The 12,814-nt window shown below is 35.7% G+C and overlaps 1 pseudogene; it reads left to right on the top strand.

The window, feature by feature from the left end:
* The window catches only part of LOC107601427 (neurotrypsin-like), a 46,358-nt pseudogene extending 34,696 nt beyond the window's left edge, over positions 1-11,662 (top strand).
* The last annotated feature ends 1,152 nt before the right edge of the window (positions 11,663-12,814 follow it).

Raw genomic sequence — 12,814 nt, 5'->3', positions numbered from 1 at the left:
GCCACACCCCCCTAAAACGGCTCGTTCTAACACGCCCCCACATATCTACCTCACTATGTGGAAATATTAGCATAATGTGCCAAATGTGCACGCAAAGAAAGAAGGCGTGGTTTCAGTAACCGCAGTTAGTGTTGAAGCAGCATGTCAGGGAGACGCTGTGTGTTTCTAGGCGAAAGCAAAAGCACTTTATTTGGCCTTCAGAAAGTAGATGCATTTAGGAATCTTTAAGATTACTTACAACAGAACAGCAATGCATTTTATGGACGACCGTTTCGTGAACCTAGGAGAGGAGGTAATTCTGACTTTGCTATGACAATCTGGCACTTCTGAATCAGCTACTGTTTTGTTATTAGTTTAAGTATTTGCTATTGACTGTTGAAATGCTGAGTTTTGCTCATCGTGTGTGTGTGTGTGAGAGAGAGAGAGAGCATGAGAGGGAATGCGGAGTTTTGCGCATCGTGTGTGTGTGTGCGAGAGAGAGAGACACATCACAGTGGAGTCAGCTGTCTTAACCGTGGCTTGTGTACTGCAAACACATACCAGCTTCATCACTGTGTCTGTCACGCGACTCTGTTCCCCTTTCGGGCTTGAACTGATGGTAAAACTAATGACATTATTTACTGTCTTTACATTTATTTTGAAAGATGAAGCTCGCGATTATGGCAAGGGGCGTTACATTTCCGACGAGTGCTTGTGGTGTTCGGCCAATCACAATGCACTGGGTCAGCTGGGCATAGAGGACCTACAATAATGTACAGTATTTGAAAAATAATGTGTTTTTTGAACATTAAAGCATGTCAACATATTCTGTTGAAAAAAAAAGCATCATATGGCCCCTTTAACAAATGGCAGATTTGTGCAGATCAGATCTTTTTCAATTTCCTTTATGGTCTTCCATTTCCTTTAGAGGCCAAATATCTACAAAGTTTAAAGTCTAACTAACTGCCTTTTTTTGTTGCTATTTTTAATAATTCAATAAACCTACTTTTTCGAACTCGTCCTAGATGGTTTGTCTGATTTTGACCAAAATTGGCTCAGATCATCTTCAGACCATGCTGGCAAAAAGTTACGGAATTCAAGTTTATGAAATTTCAAGATTATGTTAACTATATTAAATTGTATAAATATAAGAAGCATACAGTAGCATTTTGCCATCTACAATTTAGAATGCCATGAATTTTGAGATTTAATATACTAATAAATCATGTGCATGCACTCTCTGTGTGTGATTTGGTGATATACTCGATAATGTCAGATCGCACATCATTACAAAAACACTTAACCTTATTATCGCACACCCCAGACTCGACTTGAGAGAAAAATGAAATCATCCGCGGTTGTGCGCGCATTTGTTTTCACATGAGCAAAGGTGTTTTTAGGAGTCTAACTTGCAAGCGCTAGACCACTGATTCGTCAAACCTGCTTTCCTGCAGTCCGTGTTCTTCTGACTTCTGACTATTTTGTAGTAAGTTACGAATTTTAGTTAGGAAATGTAGTGGAGATAAAAGTAAAAGTTGGCTGAAATATAAAAACTCAAATAAAGTACAGATAATCCCAAAAAATATTTAAGTACTGTAACGAAGTATTATTACTTCATTACATTACACCACTGATTATATGATTAAAAAAAACCTTGCTACGTGTACTGCATTAAGCTAACAGAGACTTGTTATAGCACTTGCATATCATTGCTCTTTTGTTGATTTTGATTGCTTCCATTGTCCTCATTTGTAAGTCGCTTTGGATAAAAGCATCTGCTAAATGTAAATGTAAAGTTGATTCGTCCAACCGTTCTCAAATAACACACAAACAAATTTTACTAAAGGCACTCAAAAATGGATGTGAGGCTATATCTCCGCAACAGTTTGGTGTATTGAGACCAAACTTGGTGTGTGTTATAACAAGCATGACCTGAGGCTACCTGCAGTGTTTTGGCGCAGTGCCACCTAGTGGTCAGGAGATATGAAAAATGGCTATTTTTGCTTATAACTTCTCAATGGTTTGGCCAAAAATCACAAAACTCATGCCGAGTCGAACCATACCCAATTTTCACATGTCAGCCATTTTGGGCATCAGCCATTTTTAATTTTGTCATAAAATGCTATATTTTAGGAACACATTGACGTATCGTAACGAAACTCGGTTTGTGTCTTCGGCACCATGCCCTGATGGTGCTCAAAAAGTTTGGGGGAAATTTACAAAAATGCTAATAACGTTTGAATAAATTGGGCTATTGTAATTAAACTGGTCTCAATATATTCTTTGGGTCATGCCAAGAACATTGACCGAACTTCCTGTCCACCATTTTGATTCATGTTGAAAACCTACTTTTTCGAACTCCTCTAGACCAAATTTGACTCAGATCATCTTCAGACCATGCAGGCAAAAAGTTATGGATTTCGTGTCAATATACAAAACAGTCATTGTTAACACATCAACAAATTTGCTGGAATGATGCCAAACTGCGTCTGAGACTGTATCTCTGCAAAGCTTTGACATATTTTCACCAAACTTTGTATGTGCCATTGTCACCTCACACTGACCGTGCCACATCAATTTGGTAACAGCGCCACCTATTGGTCAAAAGTGTTAAACCAATCATTAACCATTAATAATGAAATTTCCCAAAATGCTTATAACTTTTCATTACATTAGCCTATTGTAATCAAACTGGTCTCAAAACATTCCTTGGGTCATGCTGACAACATAGATTCCAATTATGCCATAGTTGGCCAAACTTCCTGTCCGCCATTTTGATGTATGTTGAAAATCTACTTTTTCGAACTCCTCCTAGACCGTTGGTCTGATTTTCACCAAATTTGACTCCGATCATCTTCAGACCATGCTGGCAAAAGTTATGGATTTCGTGTCGATAGTTTTTGTATAGCGCCGCTACAAAGGCATGATGCCAAAATGACTCTGAGACTGTATCTCTGCAAAGCTTTGACATATTGACACTAAACTTTGTGTGTGCCATTGTCACCTCACACTGACCAAGCCACATATATTTGATAACAGCGCCACCTGTTGGTCAAAAGTCATAAGCCAATCAATCTTATTACTAGTGGTTGTATTTATGATTTTTCAGCCATTTTGACTAAAATCATCTTAAAATGGTTTTAATTACTCATTACTGCAGTTGGTCTGATGCTTGCTTCTGTACTGCTTGGCCCCGTAATTGCTGCTTGCAACTATATTTATTATTATTATTGTTATTATTATTATTAAATAGTCTGCAATTTCACATTTTGGTTATTTATTGCATTCCATGACAAGGTTATTAGTTTTGCATTTTCAAATTCGTTTTATTTTAATATCGCTTTCTATAAAATTGAGTTTCATTTTTATTATTAATATTTTTGTTAGTTCTAGTTTAGTTTTCATTTTCTGAACACATTTCTATTTAGTTTTTATTTATAAAAACTAAATTGTTTAGTTTCAGTTTTAGTTTTAGTAAATACGTTTAGCAGAATTAAAAGACCACTTGCAAGTCGCAGACCAAAGAAAGATTTAATTTATCTTCAGTGACGCAAACGTCTAGCGACACAAAATTAAAACATTCTTATTTAATCTTATTTAACCATAATCATGATAATCATGAGCCTCAACATCTTTTCACCCTGTTTATTTTAATAAAACTTCTTGCAAAATGTGGTGTTGCACATGGCAAATGGGCAAATTTCAATGCTATCTCATGACCAATTTGTACGTATTTTATAAGGTCGCTAATTCGTACGACCTTACTCGTATAATTTTGTACGATTTGTCTAGACCCCAGTGATGGGTAGGTTTAGGGGCGGGGTTAGGTGTAGGTAATTCGTACAAATTCATACGAATTTAACTTGTAAAATACGTACGATTTAGCAAAAATCGTATGAATTTGTCTGAGTGAGGTCGTGCAAATTAGCCACCTCGTAAAATATGTACGAATTGCAGTGAGATCGGACTGGTAAATTTCCCTAATGCCAAATGTTGGCTTTATTGTTTGTTTTACATGAAAATAAATAATTCTGCCTACCTGATGTAGTAGATTTAATGCGGGTGCGGTTCGGGTCTCGTTTTTTATGTTAAACGGATCCGGTCGGGTACAGAATTAAAGTAGTGCTGCTATCGGATAACGGGTCAGGTGTTCTGTTAAGTACTGCAGATGCAGGGTTTACAAAACAAGACCCATGCAGGACTCTACTTTAAACTGCTTTGCGTTTCTCTGTCAGATAACCTTACGTGCTTGATGCACCCTAAACAGCCACACAGCTCATAGCCTATATTTTTCCACCACCGGGTGAGAACGAAGCTAATTATTACAAAAACTATTATTTTTAATATCTTTTTTTGTAATTATTTCAATTTTTTCAGTAATTGTTGTTTGTTTCATTTTAACTTTTCATTTATTTTGACATTTTTATTTTATTTCAGTTTGTTTTTTCAACAATCGTTTTCTTCTTAGTTTTAGATTTCGTTTTAAAAAATAACCTTGTTCCATGACATTTACATCTAATAATACATAATATATTTTATCCTTAGCTGTTTAATAATTTATTTCCTTTCTGATGAAAGTAGAAGCTTTACAAACCCACAAAAGCAGTTTTTTTTTGTCACAAAAGTAGGTTGAGGTTTTTCAACAAGTGGCAGATCTGTGGTTAGTGTGGTTGTCGAAATGAAACTTTACACTTTGCTGTTGACAACCACATTAGGCTATGCTACTTATGTGTGTCTTTTTTATTTGACTTTAACATTACATGAAAAGACATGCGCAACCCAATATGCTTTCATTATGCGACATTATCTGAGTGAATTAGGATACAGTATTTAATGAAAGTAATGCAGTGCAGGACTTTTATCCATTAGGAGTTGATTGAATTGTAACAGTTGGGATGACTATTATGGCATATTGTTGTTGATGTTGTTGATGTTGCCATATTAGAGAATGAAGGGAGGGAGGGGTTATAAAATAACAGATATTCAAGACGATAACTGAAAATTAAAGCTTTTTTTCTGTAACGTGCACTGATGAGTTGTGTACAATAAGATCATGAATGTGTATTAAGAATATAAATAAATAATAAAAGTTCTATTTTGATTTCATGTTCATTTGATGCTATGAAACGCTTACTATTCGTTCTAAAAATAGAAACGTTATTTTGAGGTTCAGCCTTTTCACTGACTGTTAAAATCATGTGCTTACATGTCATGTTGTGGTTTAATCTACACTGCCAGTAACAGAGCCTGTTTCTTTTACTCCTAATACATTATACAAGACTGAGGTGGATGTGCTTCTTTTGTCTGAAACAAAATAAATTGTATTCTGCAATCGCACCAAATTTATTAAATCATTCATGTCTTCCAGTTCATTCCGTGTAACTGCCTGCATTATAATAAGCTTTTATGGAAAATTACTATTGAAAAACATTTTTTTTGAATATGCACTGTACTCTAAGTGACAAAATGTAAGCTCTGTTTTGCTTGCTTTTCTGTGGTTTCAGGGCCTCTGGTACGACTGGCAGGTGGCGACAATAGAAAGGAAGGCAGAGTGGAGGTGTTTCTTAATGGAGAGTGGGGCAGCATCTGTGATCATGGCTGGAATGATGTCAATGCTGCCGTCGTCTGTAGACAGCTCGGGTTCACGTACGGATCCGTTTGTGCCATTTTAACTCAAAATAGCTCAAAGCATCTCATCATTACTGTGGAATATGATGTATTATTTCTCTAGGACGATGAATGCAGATCGCTGAGTAGAAGAAAAGTCTTTGAATGGTTTTTTTTGCTCTCTGTGGCAGTGGGGTGTCAAAAGCACGACCGATGGGTTATTTCGGAGCAGGGAAGGGGACCATCCATCTGACCAACGTGAGGTGCACTGGGAAGGAGTCGTTCCTCGGAGAGTGCCCTTCTAAAGGACAAGACAGCCACGCTTGTAAGCATGGACAGGATGCAGGTGTAGTGTGTGAGTATTTGCCGGAGCCAGAGGCTGACATAGCAGTGGTGGGCACACACACCTGCGGTTTGAGAGCCGGCGCTGAGAGACGCAGCAAGAGGATTGTCGGAGGATATAAATCTCTCAGGTTAGCAGTCATCTAAATTTTACTGCTGTTGAATCAGTTCTTGAACATGTTGTGGACATTTGTTCAGATACAATTTATTTTATTACATATAATGTAAAGATCATGCTTAATTTAAGAGGTTAATTCAACTCAATGAATTTATTAAAATGACTGTAATTATAATTAGAATATAAATTGTTTTAAACAGCTTTCCAGATACTGTTCTTTTACTTCAGATAAATCAGATTTTCTATTTCTCCACCTCGTCCATTGTGTTTGTGTCTCTATGTGTATGTTTGTGTGTGTGTGTTTGTGCACATATGTATACCCCACAGGGGCGACTGGCCTTGGCAGGCGTCCCTGTGGCTCAGATCACAATCTAAAGGGAATCAGCCTCTGTGTGGAGCCACTCTCATAAACTCCTGCTGGCTGCTCACTGCAGCGCACTGCTTCAAACGGTAAGAGAGACACCTGCTGGACATCAGTGGCTACACCTATAGGCTCCTCAACTACCGAATCCGACTCCATAATCCTTTTGAACTGATGTTGATTGAATTGAAATGACAGACAGCACAAAAATAAGTGGCCAATTTAGAAGCACTGTGAATTGTGAACATGTCTTCCAGATGTCATCTGGCACAAATACATTTACTATTAATTTAAATGTTAAAACTTTATGAAGCTTTAATTATCTACGAATTAATGTATGTTTAGAAGTTTGGGGTCAGTAATTTATTTATTTGAAAGAAATGAATACTTTTATTCATCAAAGTCATATTCAATTGATCAAAATTGTCAGTAAAGACATTTATAATGTTAAAAAAAGTTTTGTATTTCTAAAAAGTCCTGTAAGCACCAAATCAGTATATTAGAATGATTTATGAAAGATCAGTTGACACGGAAGACTGGGGTGATGCTGAATATTTCATCATAGGGATGAATTACATTTTAAAATATATTAAAATAGAAATTGGTTTAATGTTTGACAAAATTACTCATTTCTGTATTTTTGATCAAATAATATAAAAAAGGCTTAGTGAGTGTAAGAGACTTAAACATAAAAAAATCATATCAACCCCACAATTTTGAACGTTCGTGTGAGTATTTATCTGTATAAATCATTGCTCTGTAATGAAGCAGCATTCATGCTCAGTTTTGGAGTAATTAACATGAGACAGCTCCTGTAAATCAACACTAAAGTAACACTTAATTAAAATGAGATTAGCAGGGGAAGCGCACTGCTTCAAACGGTAAGAGAGACACCTGCTGGACATCAGTGGCTACACCTATAGGCTCCTCAACTACCGAATCCGACTCCATAATCCTTTTGAACTGATGTTGATTGAATTGAAATGACAGACAGCACAAAAATAAGTGGCCAATTTAGAAGCACTGTGAATTGTGAACATGTCTTCCAGATGTCATCTGGCACAAATACATTTACTATTAATTTAAATGTTAAAACTTTATGAAGCTTTAATTATCTACGAATTAATGTATGTTTAGAAGTTTGGGGTCAGTAATTTATTTATTTGAAAGAAATGAATACTTTTATTCATCAAAGTCATATTCAATTGATCAAAATTGTCAGTAAAGACATTTATAATGTTAAAAAAAGTTTTGTATTTCTAAAAAGTCCTGTAAGCACCAAATCAGTATATTAGAATGATTTATGAAAGATCAGTTGACACGGAAGACTGGGGTGATGCTGAATATTTCATCATAGGGATGAATTACATTTTAAAATATATTAAAATAGAAATTGGTTTAATGTTTGACAAAATTACTAATTTCTGTATTTTTGATCAAATAATATAAAAAAGGCTTAGTGAGTGTAAGAGACTTAAACATAAAAAAATCATATCAACCCCACAATTTTGAACGTTCGTGTGAGTATTTATGTGTATAAATCATTGCTCTGTAATGAAGCAGCATTCATGCTCAGTTTTGGAGTAATTAACATGAGACAGCTCCTGTAAATCAACACTAAAGTAACGCTTAATTAAAATGAGATTAGCAGGGGAATGATTGAAATGGTAGTGCATCGTCCGTAATATGAATGAATGTCTTGATTCTACAGGTTTGGAAGTGATGCTTCACGGTATGTGGTGAAGCTCGGGGATTATCACACGAAGGAGCAGGATGATTTTGAACGTGTCCTCACTCCAGAGCGCATAGAAGTGCACAGGAAGTACCGAACGGAGAGCTGGGAGCATGATGTGGCTCTGATCCGACTGAAGGGCTCCGAGGGGAAGTGCGTGTCCTTTAACCCTCATACTAACGCCGCCTGTCTGCCTGCACCTGGCAGTAAGTGGGGCAAGAGACCTGCGTCATGTGTCATCACTGGCTGGGGAATGACAGGTAATGCTGGATTCTTCTTACACGGGCACAATTTTGGCATGACACGAAATACATAAAAAAAATTTTTACATTATTTTTTTTTTATATATACACATATATTAATTTATATAAAATACCATTCAGAATCTTTAAGTTTTTTTTAATGTTTTTTAGAAGAAGTCTCTTATGTTCTCCAAGGCTGCATTTATTTGATTAAATAAAAAATACAGTAAAAACTGAGATATTTTGAAATATTATTACAATTTAAAAGAACTGTGTTAATTTTGTGATGGCAAAGCTGAATTTTCAGCTGCCATTACTTCAGTCTTCAGTGTCACATGATCCTTCAGAAATCATTCTAATATGCAGGTTTGGAGCTCAAGAAATATTTCTTATTGTTGTCCTTTTTAAAAATAGTTTTTGCTGCATAATATTTTTTGTGGAAACTGATAAATTACTGTTCGACGGTTTAGGCCAAGTAAGATTTTTTTAAAAGACGTTAATACTTTTTTCCAGCAAGGACACATTAAATTGATAAAATGCTACAAAATATTTTTATTTCAAATTTAAGCTGTACATTTGAATTTCTATTCATCAAAGAAACCTGGGAAAAAATGAATCCTTTTCAACATTCTTCTTCATTTCATGTTATTCTAAAGAAAAAAATGGTTGAATTTTTTATCTTTTTATCAGTTATTATAAAAGTTAAAGAGATAGCTTTCCCAAAAAAGGAAAATTAACTTTCATTGTATAGACAGTTTTTTTCTTCTTCTAAATATCTTCTTTTGTGTTCCATAGAAGAAAGTCATATAGGTTTGGAACAACATTGGGACAGAATAAAAAACATTTTTGAGCAGCTGTCCCTTTAAATGGATTGCAAAGGGTGTTTCACCTTTTGTTTTCCCCTTATTTTTCAGACACTGAGCATCCCAGCACTCTTCTTCAGGCCTGGGTTCCTCTTCTGCCCTCGTGGCAATGTAAGAAGCGTTACGGCGAGCGTTTCACTAGCCACGACATGCTGTGTGCTGGCAGTATGACGTCTGACCTCAGAAAGCATGCTGACAGCTGCCAGGGCGACAGCGGGGGTCCGCTAGTGTGTCAGGGCGAGGCTGGGCGCTGGGTACTGACAGGAGTCATTTCCTGGGGTCACGGCTGCGGTGACCCCTCGTACCCAGGTGTGTATTCACGGGTCAGCCGTTACCTGCCCTGGATCGAACAGGTGACGCACAGCACCGCCCCTCTCCAGCACTGAAGCACCAACCACTTTCTCTGAAAACCACCCTCCCCATCACGCTTTCAGGACTCTATGACAGGAAAAACAAGATCCTGAGAGTGTTTGACACCTGCTATAAGCTTTCAACACCCTGGATCTTAATTCCTCTGTATTCTATCTGTACAATTCAATTTTATGTCTTTAGCATTTAGAGATTAGGATCTTTCCATACTCGCAGACTGAGTCTGTGAAGGTTTCATTCATGCAGGACACTGTACAATGACCAGTGTGATGGTAAATGGACAGTTTACCTCAAAATTAAATTTCTGTCATCATTTAGTTCGAAACTCGCACGAGGATGAATAAACGATGATAGGATTTTCATTTTCGGGTGAACTGGCTCTTTAAAAGAGTGTGATTCTACTGTGCATTTAAAATGTTTGTCGTGCCGTCCAGAGGCTGCAGTGCATGTCAATGTATGTATTGTATTTAAAAGCCATTCGATGCAGCTGCCCAGGCCTTCTGCATGGTAGAGAATGGTAGCATAAGCTCTGCAAAAGCAGGTTTATTTCTTATTCTGTGGGGCGGAAGAAAACGGAATGGATTCCTCTACTATCCTTATTTAACAGAAGGCTTGAACTGCACCTCCATTCTTCAAGGAAATATTTTCAGTGTTGTGGATTAGACAAGTAAAATGAATCACGTAGGTTTTTTAGATAGCGACAGTCGAAGTGAGCTTTAAAGCCATGTGTCTTCTATGTGTGTCATACATCTAATGCAGTTAGAAGTTTTGATTTTGAATCATGTACAGTAAATCATGATATTTAACGCATTGGTTTACTGTATCAGTACTGATGCACACAGCTCTTAAAGATAAATGACTCAATATGTTGTTTTGTTTTGTCTCAGTCTTAGTAGACGTTTTAGGGCATAAATGGCATTTTAAATTCATAATAGTGAATAACCTAATGTGACTTTTCTTTTATTTGTCATGGTGATTTACAATACAATGTGTGTCTTTATGTAAATGCAGTATAACAATTGATAATAGGTTTTGTCCGTGCAAAGGGTAAAATCGAGGAGTTTCTCATTTCTAATGCATAGAAAGAACAAGTTTGGGACAGTGAATATATTTTGTTTGACAGTCAGCTTAATGAGATTTTATTTTGTAGCATCTCTTACTGTTCCTCTACTTTGTTCTGTGAACTGCGTGTTTTCATCCAGTGGGTGGCGATATTGTGTTTTTCTTTACTCAGTTCTGTTCTGTGCACTATCTAGAATTGATTCTTCAGTCCCTTTCATATTTTAAACCCCTTCTGACTGTTTCTTCATCAGAATTTCAGAACAGAATTTCAGTGATATTCATGCAAATAATGGTACATTTTGTATTTCACCTGCAGAGAAAAATGTAAGTAACAAGGGCTCTTTAAAACTGGTCATTAAGAAAGGCTATAGGCAAATATAAAAAGGAAGTGACATCACAGATGATTATGATGCATGGCAGAGAATGTAAAAGCCAAGTGCTTCAAATACATTCAAATTTATAAATCCAGTTTGATTAAAGTGATTACACATTTGGACTTAAATATAAATGGCTGGGGCGAAAGTATTATGGCATTTAAAAACTCTATACATTACTTAGGTATATCTCATTGGCTAAAATGTTGCTCTATTGATGCCACAAATAAGAATCACTCCCTAAAACACTGACTCGGTTTACTGCAAGATTTGAAATAAAAGCCAGTCCTTAACATTAAAAAAGGATATTCAGCCTGCTTCATAATTAATGCATATTGTCTTACAAATTCTTCTAATAATCTGGTATTGCCTGCTAAATTAGTTAACAGGCATATATTATTCATGTGTTCTTAATGTAAGTGGAACCATGCCTTCCGATGGGCCTGCATACTTCTACAGCATTATATTGCTATAAAACCATTAGGCCTACACATTCATAGTGGATTCTCAAGAAAAAAGAACTGTTTGGTTTAGATCTCAAAGCACTACTTTATTTTTTTGCTTAGTATGTCTTATAGGTACATTCTGGAGATGTATTAAATGCAAACTGGACTGTACTGAGTGCTCCTCCTCTCTAAAGACTAACTTCTTTCTGTGTTTTGGATGGTGCCTGCTTAGATCTTCAAAAGCCATTCTAAAAGCAAACTACACTGGCCTCTCAGACACTGTTTAAAGTGGCCAATCACTGCAGCAGAGCTTTGGGACTCTTCATCAAGGGCCGTGATAAGGAGCTCATCTCCCCGACACACTGGAGAGGGTTGATGTCTGTTGCATGTCATGCAAGCATCTGTTTGTATGTTGATGTTCTCAGTCATTACCAAGTCTTTGATTTTCTGTAAAAAAAGCTTTGAATATTTTCATGTGTGACAAGTGCCAAAATAAAGTGACCTCTTGTGGCATTCTATTGCTTCACATGGTTTTATTATTTATATATTTTAGAAATACAAATTTGAAAATTATTTGATACGTTTGAAATGGATTATAATTAGAATTGGATTATAATAATAAGACATTATACCACTGAACTGTTTTGTGCTGCAAACATAACGTCATTTTATTTTTTTTGTATGGCACATAGTAAATATATTGATCAAATAAATGAAATAATCTTTGCCATAAAGCAATATGAATCCATTAGTTTTAACTTTTGTCTGGTTACTACTGTAATCCAAATTGACCTCACCAAAATTTACCTGACTCGTTTTTGGCAGAAAACTACCAGGGTAAATTTTGTAAGGGTTATGTAGCCATAATTTTTTCTTCACTCTCTTTTTTGTTTGTTGCACAAAATAACTTGATGTAAAATATATATTTATTAATAATAGTATGTTTAAAAAAAAATAAACTGTGGCTATGTCCCTAACAATGAATAGCTGATGCTATTTTAGCCTAATATGGTCATTTTTCTACAGATTAAAAACAAATCAAGTAACTTACTTTTTAAAATGTATTTATTAATTTGAGCTATGAACCGTGACTTTGTACTTGGTGATTGGTTTGCAGGTGGTATTGCTCATTATAGACAGCATCTGATTGGACAAAAATCTTTTTTAAGATTAGCCTACATACATTTAATATATAATCATTATATAATATATAACATTAGGCTATACATACAAGTAATCGTTATATAATATATATATATATATATATATATATATATATATATATATATATATATATATATATATATATATATATATAT

The sequence above is a fragment of the Sinocyclocheilus grahami genome, unplaced genomic scaffold (genome assembly GCF_001515645.1).
Source record: "Sinocyclocheilus grahami isolate Dianchi unplaced genomic scaffold, SAMN03320097.WGS_v1.1 scaffold305.1, whole genome shotgun sequence".
In the NCBI taxonomy this organism is placed as follows: Eukaryota; Metazoa; Chordata; class Actinopteri; order Cypriniformes; family Cyprinidae; genus Sinocyclocheilus; species Sinocyclocheilus grahami.
The sequence above is the reverse complement of the archived record's forward strand: the minus strand, read 5'-3'. Positions and strand labels throughout refer to the sequence as shown.